This window comes from Hydra viridissima, unplaced genomic scaffold (assembly GCF_058129835.1).
Source record: "Hydra viridissima isolate aposymbiotic clone 2 unplaced genomic scaffold, HvirCarnegie_v1 scaffold_4, whole genome shotgun sequence".
NCBI lineage: Eukaryota > Metazoa > Cnidaria > Hydrozoa > Anthoathecata > Hydridae > Hydra > Hydra viridissima.
The window spans coordinates 5713043-5731501 of NW_028324303.1; positions in this window are offsets into that span (position 1 = coordinate 5713043).

Here is an 18459-nt window from a genome sequence, read left to right on the forward strand (position 1 = left end):
AATTTTTTCTTACATTTCTATCATTTAGTATTTTTTAAAAGTTTTTTTTTTTCAGGTGGACAAGCTGTTTATTGACTGTTATATAAACTTATCAACATCCTATATTGCCAATAAAAATGACTTTAAATTTGGAATTGAAAATGTCACTGTAATTTCAGTTATCAATTGGTATGAGTTCTTTAATGACAAACCGGTCTTAAAAGTTATGAAACATGTGTTTTTCTTTCCCATTGAAAAGCAACATGATGAAGGTAAGAAAAAATAACAACAAATATAACATTCTAGCACACAATTCTGTGTAATAAAACATGATGCAATAGAATGTGATGTTATACAATACAATGTAATTTTAAACCAGTGTTTCCCAACCTTTTTCGCACCATGCCCCCCCCCCCCCCCTCTAAGCCCTTCTGAAGGGCTTCTTATGCCCCCTTTGTAACATATACATAAATTTTTAAATTCAAAAATTAAATTGTTGTTAAAGAAACTTAAATGATAAGGTTTCGAATTATCCCCCTTGTCAATCAAAATGCTCCACTTAAAGCAGTCCCCGACGTTTAAAGCAGTCCCTGACATTGGGACTGCTTTAAACAGATTTTAAACAAGATTTAAGTGGGTGAAATGAAATGTATAAATAGATCTGTTATTATGAGAAAAATACTTTACAAAAGAAAATTATACTTGTAACGGTAATGTTGGATATTTTAAAAAAAAAGCTATTTAAAAATTTATTTCATTTAGTTATCCTTTTTTTTTTGGGAACAAACTCCGATGAAGGTTGAGTGGTCCAGGTTTCTAATTTATATTCTTTTTATGTGCGTTTTTCCCTTATGAAAAAGATGTAAATTAGAAATCTGGATCATTCAACCGTCATTGGATAATTTAAATAACTTATGATAACGACGATAATTATGAAAAATAAATTATTTTTCTAAAATCTAAAAATTGATAAATCTTGGATGTAAACAAAATGTGCATTGAATATTGTATAAATTTGGATAAAATCCAAATTCGCGTACTTTTAGAAAGCAAAAGTACATTATGTATTTATAAATGTTACAATTTTTTTTTTTGTTGCATTTGTATTTATATCGAGTATAAATTTCAGGTAACGTTACTCGTATAGCTCCAATTTGGAATCACTTTTAGCAAAATGGGACTTCGTTCCTAACTAAAAAGTATCAATATGAATGTAGATCAATTCACAAAAGGTATGTGCTTGTAAAGCGTCCAGTTTTAACAACTAAGTACCAGACTTTTTTGGAGTTTTTTTTGTTTGCTCGATGGAGAAACGGTAAAAGAAGTATTATTTTTTAGTGACAGTTTTTTTCGTTTTTTTTTTAATTAAGTTTTTCCTTTTTTTTAAGATAATTTATGACTTATTTTTACCACGGTAAAAATGTATCATAAAATTGAGTCACAGTGAAACAAAGAGAACAGATTTAAATTGTCTCATGACTCAAACTTTATTACTATGGTAACTGAGGGCTTATCCAACAAACTGTAAATATTTGATGGCTTTAAACGTTAAATTTTAACATTAAATTTATAATTTGATATTAAATTTTAAGATTTAATTAGTAATTAATTTCCTGCTTCTCCCTCCTCTTCCCCTAAAAAAAAATCAATTTTATTAAAAATTGATTTTTTTTAGGGGAAGAGGAGGGAGGAGCAGGAAATATCCCTCTGCGACAGCCTATTTTTAATGGTTTGTTGCATCCTGTAATTGATTTTTAGCCCAATTTGCTCTTTTAGCATCCTTTTTTTTTTTTTGCATCCAAATGTTACTATTGAAAATAAAAAATAGGAAATAAACTTTATCCAAGAAACCAATATAACACAACAGAATATTAACAAAATGGATAATTCACAACAGCAGTTTAACTTTTTTAAAAAGGTAAATTTTTGTGAAAAACCATTACTTTAAAGTAAAACCAGACTTGTTCCAAGACCACTGTCAAAGTTTCTCTTCCTCTCGCAAACAAACGAAAAAAAAAAACATAAACCATGCTGTTTTTGGTTAACGTTTTAACAAAGAAAAAAAACTTGAATGTAATAAGTTTTATAAAGGTGGGCCTTTTTTACCCGCCAGGCTTTAATGCCCTCAGATACCTTAGTATAGCATTGGTAAAAATATTTTTGAATTAAAAATGATTATAATTAAAATATGATAATAGTAATTTGATATTAAAAATAATTTTTAACGCATACTGACGTATTAAAAACGTTAATTAACGCATAAAATACTTATTAGCAATTCGTTAAAAAAATGTCATCATTAAAGATATTGAAGCCAATGTCCAAAATTTATTTAACATTTAAAAATGCATTTTTAGAAAAAGAATAAAATTAACCTTCAGAAAAAAATAGTGAATAAAAACTTCATCTTTTTCAAGGCATATTGTCCTGCAATATCTCATGAGCTTGTTCTGCAATATCTCATGAGCTTTAGGTGATAAGAACAACTTCTGTTTTCAAATAAACCTTTAATGAACCATTTTTTTTAATGAATCATTAATACTAAACTGATAATAAAGGTTTTGATCAAGTGACATGACATAAAAGATGGTGATCTCTCTGGTTTAAAGGGGAACAAATATTTTTACAATCTCGAGTTATTTTTGCTGCAAAAGTTGCAACAGTTTAATGAATCAAAATAATTCAGATAAAAAAAAAAAAAACGAAAAATTATCAAGCAAATGAATTCGTGCAGTTAAAAAACAGCGCTTTGCTTTCGTTATGAAGATCATAAAATCATAGTAAACGATTTTTGTAGTATCTTTAAAATTCCGATTTCTCAATTTTATAATTGAATACGTTAGAATGAAACAAAAAATCATGGAATTAAAAATTTATTTTTATTTAACCAATAATAAATACACTGCACGATGTTAAGATTAAATCAAGTAACCAGAGTATTTATAGTGACTATTGTATTCATAGTAACTATTTAATCATTCGGTCAAAGATTGTTTTAAAAATATTGTGGTATGAAACTGAAACTGGAAATTAGCATAATATTCGTTAATCTGTAATTATTGGAAATTGCTATGATTCTTGGAAACCAAATTTGATAAACTATAACTGTTTTTGTTCATTTTTAATAGTAAATTCTAAAATTATTATCTAGACAACAAAGCCCGTGTTATGAAATTGACTTGACAACTGGGCGTATAAAATGTAAGTCTATGTTTTTTTATTTTTATTGTTGAAACAAGCATTTAGTCAATTAATTTACATTCTTCTGACAAACCCATGTACTAAAATGAATTTTCTACCTAATATTTACTACTTTATAAGTACAATACTTTGTTTTACTTGATTTTATTTGGTTTTCTTTAACTGTTTTTATCACTTCTAGTTCTTCCAATTCAAATGTTAGATGTGGTTGGCTATGATTCATTAAATTCGTTAATTTATGGTTACACGTTTCAAAATCATATTGTCGAATGTAATTTAGAAAGAATGAATCCAACTGCTATTATAATTTCAAATGAAAAATGGTTACGAGTCAGAAAAAGTCCTTACTATCAGAAAAGCAGCAGTTGAAAACTTTATTAATGCTATATCGATCAAAGCATAATTGATTGAAAAGTCTGAAGCAAGAAAATTTGATGCAAGAAAAAACGATACAAGATATAAAAATGCAAAAAAAAAAAAATGTTTGTATTCTTAATTTCTATTTGGTATTTCACAACTTGTAAAATCATTTAATTGAAACTGCATCTTTCAAATTGATTGCAAATGTATCAACAAAGATGTGTCACATCAAAGCAAAATAATATAAGAACTGTTTTTTTCTCTTCACCATCAAATATTTAATTTAGATCATCAGTACTTTGTAAGGGGGGCCCTTTGCATTAAAAAACAACCTGACAACGTCTCAGAATGAAGTCCACAAGCTTTATAATTATGTCAAATGGTGTCTCCTTCCAGGTTTTCTTGTGTTGTGCAAAAAAATCGTTTTGATGATCTTCAATATGTTTGATTTAATTTGATTGGATTAAGATCGAGATTTTGCAATGCCCACCTTCAAAACACAAAAATTCTTTAATTGGAACAATATTTGAACAGATTTTGCGATGTTTTTTGGTTAATTATCATGCCGATAAAAATCATTAGTGGCATTTTATGATTAGGGTGTGAAAACATAGCTTTGTCAATAATTTATGATCAACATAATAAATTGAAACAATCAAATTGCGATTAAAGCAAAGGCAAAACTTGTTTAGCAATCATACTCCGTTCCAAAGAGAGCCACTGTCTTTCATTTTTATCTTTTCAACTAAAAAATCTAAAAATTTATAAACAAGTAAATTAGAAAAAAGTTCAAATAACTGGCCCTAGTTTTATAAAATCATGTAAAACAAAATAAAAAAATACAAAATTAATACGATGGCGTTTGTTCTGTGAGTGCATATTATAGTTATTAACACGATGGCGTTTGTTCAGTGAGTGCATCTTATAGTTATTAACACGATGGCGTTTGTTCAGTGAGTGCATATTTTAGTTATTAACAAGTAACTCTCTGAAACTAAGATGTTTTATAAAAAATTTTACGTGGGTGACGTGAGTTATTTAGAATCGCGATCCATCCTCATGTTTTCGCATTGTTTTTTTACAGTATTATGAAGTTAAATTATTAGTGAATGTTCTCATGAATGTTATTTTTTGGGAAAACACAAGATAGCTTTACCTAACCGTGTGAAAAAAATTTTTAAACTCTAGACTTTTTAGGGAAATGCAAGAAGTTGCCAAAAAAAAATCCAAAATGCTTATGATTGCAGTAGAGAAAAGTTTCAAAAAAAATGATTCTAATTCCAGTTCAGATGAGTATACAATAAATTCAGAAGTGCAGCTGTTAATGATGGCTGAGAGCACAATAGATTCCAAAATGTGTTTGAAAATACTTTTTTTTATACCAAAATGAATAGCAGCTTTAGGTCTCAATTGAGAATAATTGAACTCTGCTTTCATTCAGCTGACAACAAATTCTTGCAATCAATATTAATGACTTCTCAAAAAATAAATTATCAAATATATGTCGAATGGCGTCTGTGTGTTTTAGAGAATAACAATATATCCGGGAATCGTCAGCTTTCCTTAGTCTCCATCATATCTTCGAGCTTCGAATTAGGAAATGTGTTTGATACTGAAATTCACCAAGTTAAATCCACATATTCAAATTTTCAATGATGAGAAAATGGAAAATCATTTTAAGAATTCCAAAATAGAGTCATCGATACATGGATTATGTAATAAAACTAAACAAAAATATTGTAAGGTTTTATTTCTAACCGATGATTTTAGTGGATACGGATTAAAAGTTTGACTTTCAGGAGCCATCTAGCAAGCTTTTTGGATGGTGAGAGCAATTTGCTCCTTAAAAATTCAATTCTCAATTAAAATTAACCATGAAGCACTGCAAAATGTTTGCATATTTATCATGATAACCTATATTAAAATATGGATGCAGGTTATTCTTGTTTTAAAAGTTCCTCACTGAAATAAAAAAGCATTTTTAAGCCAATGAACGCATTAAAATATTTAAAATATTACTTGAAAAAGGTTCTTAAAAAAATAAAGTCAGCATTTTATGGTTAATGAAAGATAAAGAAATTGTTTTGTCACGATTTGGCGCCGAGGTTCATAGCTAAAAATGAACTTAAGCAAAGAAAATATTTCGGGTTTTGGGAAACAATATATTTCATCATATGAAGAAATTTCATGAAGAAATTAGCAATTCATTGTTGGTGAGTTATATTAAATAATTCGTAGATCTTTATCTATATAAGATTAATTTATACACAGTAAATACTCATTAAATGTAATTGTTATATAATATTTATTTATCATTGTTATGAGATACTAATTTTTCTACGATCAGATTACTTTACATCCATCAACAGTAAGAATTTATTCTATATTATATCTCAAACTTAATAATGTTTTTCTCACACAAGTGTCCGTCTTCTTGGGACAACAACGGTACATTTTTTAGAACTTAAAGATACCGTATTTTGGGGGACTTTTGACAGAGGGGGTTTTCACAGAAACGTTATAAGGTGATTTTAGAAAACACGAGGAGAAAATTATTATTTGTTGGAATATTATGTAGTGATATCTTGCTTCTATTATACATATCTTATTTTGAAGTATATAGGTAATAGGCATTAAATAATGATGATGAACTTTAATGTTTTTTCGGTGTAAGTTTGTCGTGTGCATTTAGTTAAAAATAAAAATAATAGAAATCTACAACTTAATGCCTTATATATCGCGTACATGCTTTTAGAAAATTTTTATAAATTAGGATATTTTATATAAGCATTAAGCTAAACACGCCAAGAAGATATAACCAAGATAAGGGAGCTCGGAGGTACTATGATTACAGGAAAGAAAATCTTATCGCAGCTATGAAGGATTATAATTAAAGGTTATCTTTTCAAAAATGTAAAACAAATCATGGCAATTCATTAAGCACATTTCAAAAAAGTGCTAAAAACAACCATGTTTTTACATATGTTGGACAGAAAAAATTTACTGCATCGCGAGAAGAATCCTTCGTAAAATTAATATAAAAAAATTCGAACTGGAGTTGCGATTTTAATAACAGAAATATCAGCTTAAAGTTCTTTCATTAAAGCCTGAATAGAAATGGACTTGATGGTGTACTAGCACACCATCATGTCCACTCTTATTCAGGCTTTAATGAGCATCGAAAGAACATTTGGTAATAAAAAGCATGTCCATTTGAATAGGATGTTAAAAACTTTTAAATTACCTCATGTTCCAATGTTAAGAGCCAGGAAAATTCTCTTGGAATAGAAAATTATCTTGTAAATTCATAATTTCTCTACTAAAAGTTCAACTGGTAACTTAATAAATCTATTTACATAACCTACCCGAGAGTCAAATAAAAAGGCATTCGTTGAATTCTTAATGTACAAGAGAAATACATAAATTTTAAAAAGGAGCTTGTCTTTAAATGAAGTTGATGAGAATAAACTGCAAAGTTAAGAAAAAAAAGCAAAATGAAAAACACAAAAAGAAAGTCAAAGAAAAGAAAAGAGAAGAGAAAGACTCACCACCAAACCCTATAGGAAATTTGAAGCAAACTACTATTAATGATATTAGAATTTACTGAGGTATGTATCTTGTAGCTGTGAGAGGCCATCCACTAGGCTTTAAACTATAACCCAAAGGGGTTGGATGGCCTTTTCGAGTTTGTTCACTAACTATGCGCTAGGGTACGTTAGGAAAAAAAACGGAAGGTTGGCAGCACTCTTCCCCTCATTGTGTACACTAGTCTTCGACAGTAATACTATATGTATGTATCGTGCTTCAAGGTTAAAGTCTGAGCGTTATTTTCGTATGTAACATTACGCTGTATTTTTTAATGAGATAAGAAAAAAATAATTTTCACTCTAAACATGACAGTGGGACAAGTTGACCCGGCACAAACCAGGCATGTTGACAATATGGGCTAACGTGCCTCGTTTATGCATACGCATTTTTGATTCATATTAAATAGTTTATGATGGAAAAAGGTGTGGTAGGATATTGTTTTATAAAAACGCAATTTTTATTCAAAAAGTTTAACCGGTTTTCAATCCACGTTTTCAATGCATGCAAAAAGTTTAAGTCTATTAAATCGACATGTGTTTGATAACTTTGTTAGAAGTTACAGGAGTTTATAATATGGAGGCAATATATAAAGATTATTAATAACGGCTTCAACTTCGGCTAATATGGTCAGAAGTTCTTCTTATATAAGGCGGGAATTTGCTATTACTTTGCGGAGGCAACGTTTGGTCGAAACAACAAGTCTTTCGAAGAATCCTCTCCTCACCCCCCACCCCCACCAGGGCGCAGCGGCAGCGTTAAAATGCCATGATATACCACAAGATGAAATAAAATTTTGAGTAATTTTAGATATGAATTGTGAGCCGTTATCGGAAATGATTTTAGTAGGTGCGCCTTGTTTCGCTATAAATCGTTGTAAACTACGTATACAGGATTCAGCTGAAAAATCCGGAACAAGATCTAAAAACAAAGAGCCAAGAAAACCAAGTATATAAAAAATCCAAACTTTATATAAATTACTGCTCTCATATATATTCTTAACGTATAATGGGCCTGCGTAGTCAACTCCTGTAAATTTAAAAATGTGATCATCATTAAGTTTGCTTAAAGGCGACAGGGTAAGAGTAAGGTTGTCCTTCGAAATACTTGCACAAAGTGCATCTTCGAGTCTTTTAATATAATTTCTCAATTTCGGTACCTAAAACATACAGCGTAGTTGATTCAAAGTTTAGTGAGTGATGATAGTAAATAACTTAGTCAGTAAATTCTGAATCACGAGGTGAGAAGATTGGATGTTTCGTATCTGGCGTAATCGGTGCATTTTTTAATCGTCTATAGCATCGTATAACACCATCAACCCCTTAGATCATGTTGAAGCATATTTGTCAAGGTTTTTTGTGCATATTAAATCCAAATTTTCAAGGCGGCTTCTCGAATCTCATTACTAAAGCTGTAATAAACATAATACGTAATAAACATAAATAGTTATTAAACCTTTTGGTGTCAATTATTTTTAAATCAATAGCTATGCTGTTTGTAATTACATTAGTTAAATATTCGTCTGACATAATCGTAGATTGAATTGCTAAATCAAACTTCGGCCAATCTTTAGGATTATTATATTAAGATGAAGGTCCATTAAACCAAAGCTCACAATTGTGTAAATTTGCCAGAGTTGTACCTCTTGATACTATATCTGCTGGATTGCTTTCTGAGTCAAAGTATTTCCAGTGGGAAATGTCAAAGGTATTTCGAATTTTTTGTACACGTTTTTGAATAATATTGTTTTCATCTAATTAGGAATTAGGGATTAGAAGATCGTTACAGTACAAACATTTATGTAATAAACCCTTGAGCTCTTTTCATAAAGTTAAAACACTAAATCTACTCTGCACCGGGAAGGCTGTTTCAGAAACTTCCCTAACTTGGAAGCCACTCATTATTTTCTTTAGAGTTATAGCATTGGAAAGTGATATTCTTACTATACCAGGTACGCCAAAGGTTGCTTATTTACAGTTATCCAGGCTATCATAAAAACATTTCACTTCTGGACACCAGCGTGTAATTTCGCATAGTGATAGTGGACGGTATGAGCTACAGAAATATAGCGAAACACAAACTTTTTATGCATTTGGAAACGTTTTACAGATGAATTATTCAAAATGGCTGCCATTGGCCATTTTGAATGAATTTAAATGGTCACAACTGTAGAACCAGTAGTGATATCCACTTCAAATAAACGTCGATTTGTTCTAAGAGAAAAGTTGTATAAAACTGACTGAAATAAATCTTTTGAAACGATGACTGCCATCGGCCATCTTGAAATTTTTTAAATGGTCATAACTTTAGAACTAGTAGTGACATCTACTTAAAATAAATGCCGTCTTTCGATGAACCAAAAACATTTAACAATTTCGATGAAATTGTTAAATGTTCTTGGTTCATTGTTCTTGGTTCAAAAATTTTGAGGTCTTGTTATCGTTAACAATTATGGAAAAACAACACATTGGAATGCTGATCAAACAATTACATAACTCATCGTTTTTATATAGAAAGTATAAGACAAATCTCAAAACTTGTTAGATGTGTTAAAACTAAAAATTAAAAAGTGAGCAAGCATTGGTTGCCAATAAGACATAAACGAATTTCTTTAGAGTTATGGTAGAGGGAAATGATAAAGTATAATAGCAGTATTGTAAACAGAATAACCTTTTCAAGTATTTACATATTTACAATACACTTTTGGATTACAATTCGTCATGGAAGGAGATCTGGAGAACATGGTCGAATTCCGGGTCTTCTTCAACTTCTTGCTCTTTATATGAATCGCCAATTGTTTCTTTGTAACAATAGCTGTTACATGCACACAACTTAGTGCATGGTAAACCATGTCATTTGCATGAACAGTTTTTACACTCAGTTTTGCAACAAGGTTTTTCGACATTGCCAGGAACGAATTAGTTCCTGGCAATGTCGAAAAACCTCCGGCAGTGTGCACCAAAGTGGTGCATAGCAGTCATCAGCAGTATCTTTCCACCCCCATTCAATGGGTAAAAATCCTGGAGTAACAGCAACCAAACATTGTTTCCATGTGTGCCTGCAGTGCTGCTCTCTTTGAGTGCTGCAGAAGAGCGTCTGCAGTCGGCGGAATGTTTTCAATTGCTCTATTCTTTATGGTGTAGAGAATACGGCGGCGTTCGTTTACGCCAGCAGCGGTTGATGATCGATCGTACATCAATACTACAAATCGCTAAATGGCCTTCATTGCCGTATCAGTTAAGACTTCATTTTTTAAATCTGACATTGAAAGGTTGTGAAATGCAGCATCAACTACTTGGTAGTTCATCCACGTTTTCCATGCCGTTTGTTTTCCAATCCCACAGAATGTTGATACTGTGTCACATCTGGTGAAGGCATGGAAGAATGGTAAATTTGATGATAAACCATCTGGAATGTGTTAATGTAGATGGTGAACTCCTATCATTCATCTTCCTTTTCCAACTCCAAAATTAATCCACAACTCTTTCACTCCAATCATCTGGCTAAACACAGAGGGAGCCATAACGACCTCATCGGAGTCCACAGTGCGTATAGTTATAGTTGAGTTGCCATTTTTCAGTGCATGATTAGCATGGAGCAAAAGACGGCCATCTGCCTCTTCAGCACTACATGGCGATATGGACGATGCATCTAAGTCTTGTTGACTGGCACATGCAGTTTCTTCAATGGTACAAACAATAACTTTTCAAACTACGGATTGCGTTAAAACGAATCTGGAAATAAGACCGAACAGTTGCGTCTTATTGAAGTCCACAGATAGGAATTTGTCAAACTTTTTTGGAATAAGTGTACCCTTTGTGACGTTTATGCGTTGCCCTAATCCATGATCTTCCCGTGTTTCGGACTTCAAGCTTTTTGGGACATACTGATCAAAAACAATGTCAAGGCGCTGCACGGATCTTAGAAGTCTGTCCCCGAGGTAGTCAGAGAACGTCTTTGACGATCTCGGGTGAAGTATGTGTACGAGTGCTGCACCATCAATAATCAGACCTTATAGCCAGAGTTGAAGCCTTGTTGTTTCTTGCTACCATACTGTTCCAAACAAATGAGGACATCTGGTTTTCTGGTGGCCTTACGCTTCCTTTCGAATTCAGAAACTGACGGCGGAAAATGGTTGTTTTGGTGTGAAAAGAAATCCTCTTTATCACCAACACGATTTTGACTTGCTACATACATTTTACAAAAGTAGTTGGAGAATTTTACAAAAGATGTTTAAGATCAGTGATTTTAGTTTTATGTTTGGAAACTGGAATTTTCAAACTGTGGAACAATTCAAATTTGTTTCTTTTGAAAGGCTCATGGATTGACTAACAAAATATGAAAAAGTAAAAACAATATAAAATCTTGTTATCCCGAGTTTTCTCAAATTTTCGAATGTTTCCTTTCTTTTTTCATTAATTTTTAAACTTTTTTTTGTTTACTTTTATTTTCGTTACTTTTGTAGTTTATTTTATATTCTTTCAAATATTTCGTTCTTCATTTTATTTTTTTTTTTTTTAGATATTTCGTTTTTTCTTTATAATTGATTTTATTTTTGAAAAACTAAAGGAAAATTTCTCCTGATTTATTGATTTTTCTTTTTTCTTTTTTCACTCTTTAAAAAATAATTTATAGTCCTTAATAAAAAGCGTCCACCATTTCCAATGTCATTGCAAAGTTCAATCGTTAACAACCTGCCATGTTTGTATTTATTCGTCCGTTATTCGTCCGAATTCGGTATTATTACGACCGTAACGTAATATAATTGCGTCAACAAGACACAAATCTTTCTTATCTTTAAAGACCAATTAAACAATCCTTATTAGCTTAACAGTTTGTCTCGATTGTTTTACATACAGGAATATAACCTTTAGTTGTGCAAAAGGATTTGTTGGTGTCCGGCAGTGAAATATTGTTACGTCAAAAAAACATCAACCGACCGCACTATAAGCATTAATTTCCCATTTTATTAAAGATAATTATTAAAATTTTTATTAAACGTTATACGGTAGAATCTCTCTAATTCGAACTTTATGAGGAAAAATAAAAGTTCGAATTAGACAGGTTTTCGAATTATAGAAAGTTGATTTTTCATAAACGCATTTCAAGGTGAGTTTGCATTTAATCGAATTATGGAGGTTTTCGAAATAAGGAGATTCGAATTAGATAGATTGTACTGTAATAAAAGAAAGTTTTTAATAAATAATATTAATTAATTTGATGATTGTTGTAACAAGATACAAATATTTTTACAGTCTTAGTATTGTTTTTAAGTTTATAAAGTGAAGTAATAATCAGCAAAACAAGATTTATAAAGAGTGAAAAAAATACCTCGAGCAAAACCTTTTTGGGAATATTTCATAAAAGATGGTCATGGCAAAGACATTGCTCAATGTAAGTTGTGTCCAGCTCAAATAAGCACAAAACAAAGTTGCTCAACAGGGCTAAAATGTCATCTTAAAGGTTATCACAAATTAACTTTTATTAAAATTGAAAAATTAAACAGAAAAAGAGTTGCAGAAACTACCAGTGAGAATTTGGCGAAGGAATCTTTACAAGTGCCATCAGAGCATAACTCACAGGTTGTTTCAATTCAAGGATGGATATATCAACATATTGCAAAGTGGTAGCGAAGTATGACAAGAGACAACTCTTGCCTGATTTAGAAATGAAGAAATATCTTTGTATGGATAATCTACCATTTGCACATGTTGCAACATGTGCAAATGGTAGATTACACCTGAAATAAACATAAAGTCTCCCACAACTTTTTCTCGAAACAAACTTCCAATTTTGCATTTTAATATTCAAGAATCAGTGATGAGCATATTAAAAAATGATTTATCAAATGTTGCTTCAGTTGGCATAACCTCAGATCAATGGTCAAGTCGAAGCAATGATTCATATGTAGCCTTAACTTTGCACTACATTAATTCAAGCTTTGAATTAAAGTTCTTTCTGCTAGGCTACAATGCATTTCCAAAACTGATGTTATCTTATCAGAAATACCTTTTAATAATGACTGTTAAATGACAGCCGTAACCGACAGTGGAGCCAATATGCTTTTAGGTAAAGTCTTTTTTAAAATACTTTTTTCGCAGTGCGCTTATTTACTAAACTTAAAAGCGTCCTAAATTTTGCTTAAAGTTTAACTCAATTTAAAATTTAAAACTCTCTTCGATTATATAGATATTTTACTGAAAAGCGTGCAAAATATTTTTCTTAAAATACACTCATTCATTTTATTTTAAATCGAATATTTTAAAAGTAGGGATTGCATCTCGAAATCCGAAATTTCGAGAATTCCGGAATTCGTTATAATAATATAGTTTCGAACTCCGAAAATTTTTCCAGAAAATTCCGAAATTAAAATTTATTTTTTCGTGCTCTCTCCAACTTTTAAATTGTGTTTTTGTTTCTGTACATTTAAATAACACCTGTTCCATAAAATTTGAGACTAACTTAAATAAGCGATATTTGATTAGTCAGCTTGATAAAATAGTTAGTATTTGGTATCAAATGAAAGCTCTATCTTTCCTCTTTCAATTAGCATATAAATTCTCTGATTATTTTTTGTTTAGGTAACAAATTAAAATGCCAAATCAACAAGCCCTAAAAAGTCGTGTGTATAATTTTTATAAAAAAAAACATGAAGATGGAAAAGACGTTGTTTGGAATGGAGGGCTACTCAAAAACTACAATTTAAAGATATATGAACAGTTATGATCAAAATAAACCATTGGGTCGCAAAGCTGGAAGTGGAAGAAGACCTACTCTTAATACACAAAACAACCGCATCAAATTAAGGAAAATGTTTAACAATCGAAGAGGTGTGTCACTTTCAAAGGCTTCTAGAAGACTTGGTTGTAGCAAAAGCATCATCGGACGAATCTTAAAATGCTTTAAAAGCATATTCTTTGTTATAAAAGAAAAAAAAGACCAAGCAGAATTCCTGAACAGAGGCTTTGGGGTCGCCGAAAATGTGGTCGACTTTATTCAAAATATCGCAACCATGAATTTATTATTGATGATGAGTCATACTTTACTTTGTCGAATAGCACACTGGCTGGTAATAATACATACTATTCAAATAATCAAAAATTGACACCAGACATTGTTAAGTATTATGATGTTTCAAAATTTGAAAAAAAATTGCTTGTATGGATGGCAATCTCCCCTCGAGGGGTCACCTCTATTTACATTGCTCCTTCTGGCCAAGCGGTAAACCAAGAGATCTATTTAAAAGAGTGTTTACAAAAGCGCTTGAAACCTTTTATTAATAAATATTATCGAGACACCAAGTATATCTTTTGGCCTGATTTAGCAACATCTCACTATGCTAATTCGGTAACAAAATGGTTAAAAACCCAGAAGATACCATTTGTTCAAAAAAAAAGACAATCCAGCAAACCAGAAGCTTGTGCTATAGAGGATTTTTGGGCAATGCTTAAGCGGGATGTGTACAAGAATGGATGGTCTACAAATAATATATCTAACCTTGAGCGTCGGATTCGCTATTGTACCAGTAGACTTGACCTAAATGCTGTACAAAAGCAGGTACAAGGTATCAATACCAGACTTGATCAAATTCGAAGATATGGAGTCTTGTGATAAATTTATTTTTATTTTCCTATTCTGCATAATTTAATTATAAAAACATACCAAAAAAAAAATTTTGTGTTTATTTAAGTTTTTATTCAAGTTTAAAGCCAGTCTCAAATTTTATGAAACAGGTGTTATTCTACATTCTAATTCTATAAGAAGAATTAAAGAAAACAATTGTAAATTACAGTTATCCTACATAATATAAGCAGAAATAGAGAAAACATTCCTAAATTGCAGTTAACGGTTTCGTGTCTTCATTTCATATCCACATGTAATAATTTTAATATTTGGTATAACCTCGTGTTCTTATATTTTACGATTTTCAACAGCGTTGAGATTTGCTTATTGGAGTCCGGTGTGTATTGAATTTTTTGGATCAATATTTTTTAAATAGGTAAGCAAGTAATAGCAGGAATAATAGCAGTTTTAATTTAACAACATTATTTGATAACTATTTAGTTTTAACTTTGTTTTGTTTAACAAGTTAAATTATTGTCAATAGTACATCCTAAAATGTCTTCAAAGAAAAGTTATTCGGAATACACAAAGCAATGTAAAAATCAAAATTCTGTTTTGATTCATTTTTTAAGAGGATCAAAAAAACTAAACAACAAAATGTAAAATATGTTATAAAATAGTAAAAACCGCTGGTTCAACGACAACACTGCAGCACACGCATTTAAGAACAATACACAATATTAATGTATTAAAACGGGATGTCGTGCAAGTTGAAGGTCCAGAAAGCAACGTATCAAAAATGATAATTACAAACTGTTAAACAAAATAGATGAATCACTTTCTGCAATTGTATCACGAATATGTGCCTTAGATAATATACCATTCAAAATTTTCTGTACGTCTATCGATTTGAGAAACTTGTTTTTGGCTAGAGGCGCTCAAGATTATGTATTACCAAAATTACATAACTCGATTCGCAAAATGGTTTTAAAATACGCGCAAAAAATGCGGGCTAAAATGATGCTGGATTTTATAAATTTAAAAGAAGATGGAACAAAATTTTGTTTAACTCTAGATGAATGGACATCTTCAAGAAACCGATGTTATTTAAATGGAATGTCCATGGCAAGAAACAGTTTTGGAATTTAGGTTTAGTTCCTGTTAAAGGACGTTTTCCTGCAAAGAAATGCATTACGGCCCTAAAAACCACATTGCAAGACAACAATTTTTATATCGATAAAGATATTACGTCTATAACAGCTGATGGGGCAGCTGTAATGCAAAAGATTGTACGGCTTTTGCCATGTAATCAGCAGTTATGCTTCGGACATGCGATACATTCAGCTGTAATTGATGTCCTGTATAATAATTCGAATAAAACTGAATTGGTGGCTCACACATATACAGAAAATGTTAGTGTAGAAGATCAAGTAAGTGACTTCTTTGAATCGGATGAGGAATTCATTGAAGATGAAAATGATGGCTTGATTGAACAAACTTAGAATGAAGCTGAGCTTGTTGAAACTGAAGAATTTGGATTTAGTATTCTCATCAAAAAAATTCGTTCGATTGTAGAAAAATTTCGTTTTTCGAGAACATCAAATGATATTCTTCAAGCATACGTGAAACAAGAATTTGGAAAACAGTTGAAACTTATTATGGACACTAGAACTAGATGGAATAGCTTGTTATAAAAGGATTAGTTGGCATTGCATCTGATATCGTTATTCTAGATGCTGAAATTTTGTCGATTAAAAACATTATCTCTGCACTTCTCCCAGTAAAGCTTACTGTTGAAGCCCTTTGTGGTAAAGATGCAAATCTGCTCTCTGCTGATACAACATTTTCATTTATGCATGAGAATTTCAGATCTGATGAAATTAATATTAAAGAAGAAGTTAGAAGACCGAATAAGCGAAAGACAAACTAATGTGTCTGGAACTCTTCAGTATTTACACAATGGCGGAAAAAGTGAGATTCACGCATCTTTCACTAGACCATTGAAAAAAACAATAACCAAAGTTATTGAAAACTTTGCACAAAGATTGATTTTTAACACTAACATGGAAACTTCCTTAGACGAGCAGTCAGAAGCTGACGATGTGATAGAAGTGATGTTGGAAAAACAAACTAAGTCATTAACATTAATGTAAAAGTTGGAGAACAAAATTCAATTGAATTTATCCTCCAACATAACGTCAAATTCAACTCCACAAATAATAAATAAGAGCTTAATTTCAAAAATCAAATCTGAAATGAAATTCTTTGAAGAGAACGGCGTTCGTGGCAAAATATCAGAGTCTGTCTACTCACATTTGATTTTGATTCCGCCATCGAGCGTGGAGTCTGAGCGAGCCTTCTCAATTGCTGGTAACTTTTGTACAAAAGTTTGAACGAGACTCGGAGACGCAGCTTTAAGTGATCTCTTCTTCCTCAAGGCATATTTTAGGCAATTAAAACAATAATTTTATATTTTTTATTATTAAATGATATACCATTTGAATGTTTTTATAGTAATTGAATTTGGCATAATTTTATGTTTCATTTTTATTGTTAAAGATGGTATTTTTTTATGCAATAAATAACAATGAATAAGTTATACAATAAATAAGTTATATTTATTATTTTATAGACATAAAAAAATTTAAAATATTTTAGGAATTCTACCGAATTCCGAAAATATTTAATTTCTAATTTCGAATTCCGATTTTTTTATTTTCGTCAAAATTTGCATTTCCTATTTAAAACATTATGCACGAATAATAAAAAAACAAATTAAGTATTTACAGTGTTTTTTTTTATTATCAATCCGGAAAGTTAGTCGGGCTGTTTTGTGAATAAATAATGTTTACTTCTGTTTTTATATATATTTGAATAAAGATATATATATATATATATATATATATATATATATATATATATATATATATATATATAATATGTTAATATAGATTATCTATCTTTCCACATTACTTCATCCAAAAAAATGCCGCAGCGGTGAGCTCCCCTCCGCCAACGAATTTTCTGCATTTTTACCTTAATTTCTTAAGTTTTAGATGGGGTTTAACTGCCACAAAGAAAGTAATAAACAGCTGCTTTACTGAGCATTTTAAAAATTTTTATAAACCCACAAGTGAAAATGTATATAAAATGTCAAGTTTTATTTTTAGTATTGCTTATATTAATTGTTTGTCAAACAGTGTTAGTTGATTTAATCCATACGATGCCTGAGTGCAAACACTCTGATTAAATTCTCCGAACTTTCTCCCCAAGGTGGTAATGGTACATAACTATGCCCATTGATCTCAATGAAAAATTTGAATTCTTGCATGATCTGAGAATACTAGAAATAATTAATAATAAAAAACGTTATGTTATTTAAAAAATGTCAAATGTTGAATTATGGGGAACTAAAATTACTTTATAATGTCAAATCCATTTTTATTTTATTTTAGGAATGAACAAATCAACTTCAATTAGCAGCAACATACCGTGTGCAGCACATCTACTCCATTTAGTGGTTATCGAAAGATTTAAAGCGGTTAAGGAAGTTAAAGATGTAATCAAGGCCTGTAGATTATGGGCAACAAAAACACACGAGTCAGATGGAACAGTGGTTTAATGTGCATGGAATCAATTTTGTACCTTAAACAAGGCTTTGACATTATTTCTGCTAGTAATTTAAAACCTGATGACATTTTGAGGGCAATCATCCCGACTCAAGAGCAATTTGAAGTCATTGAGAAAATTGTTCTGATTTTAAAAGTGATT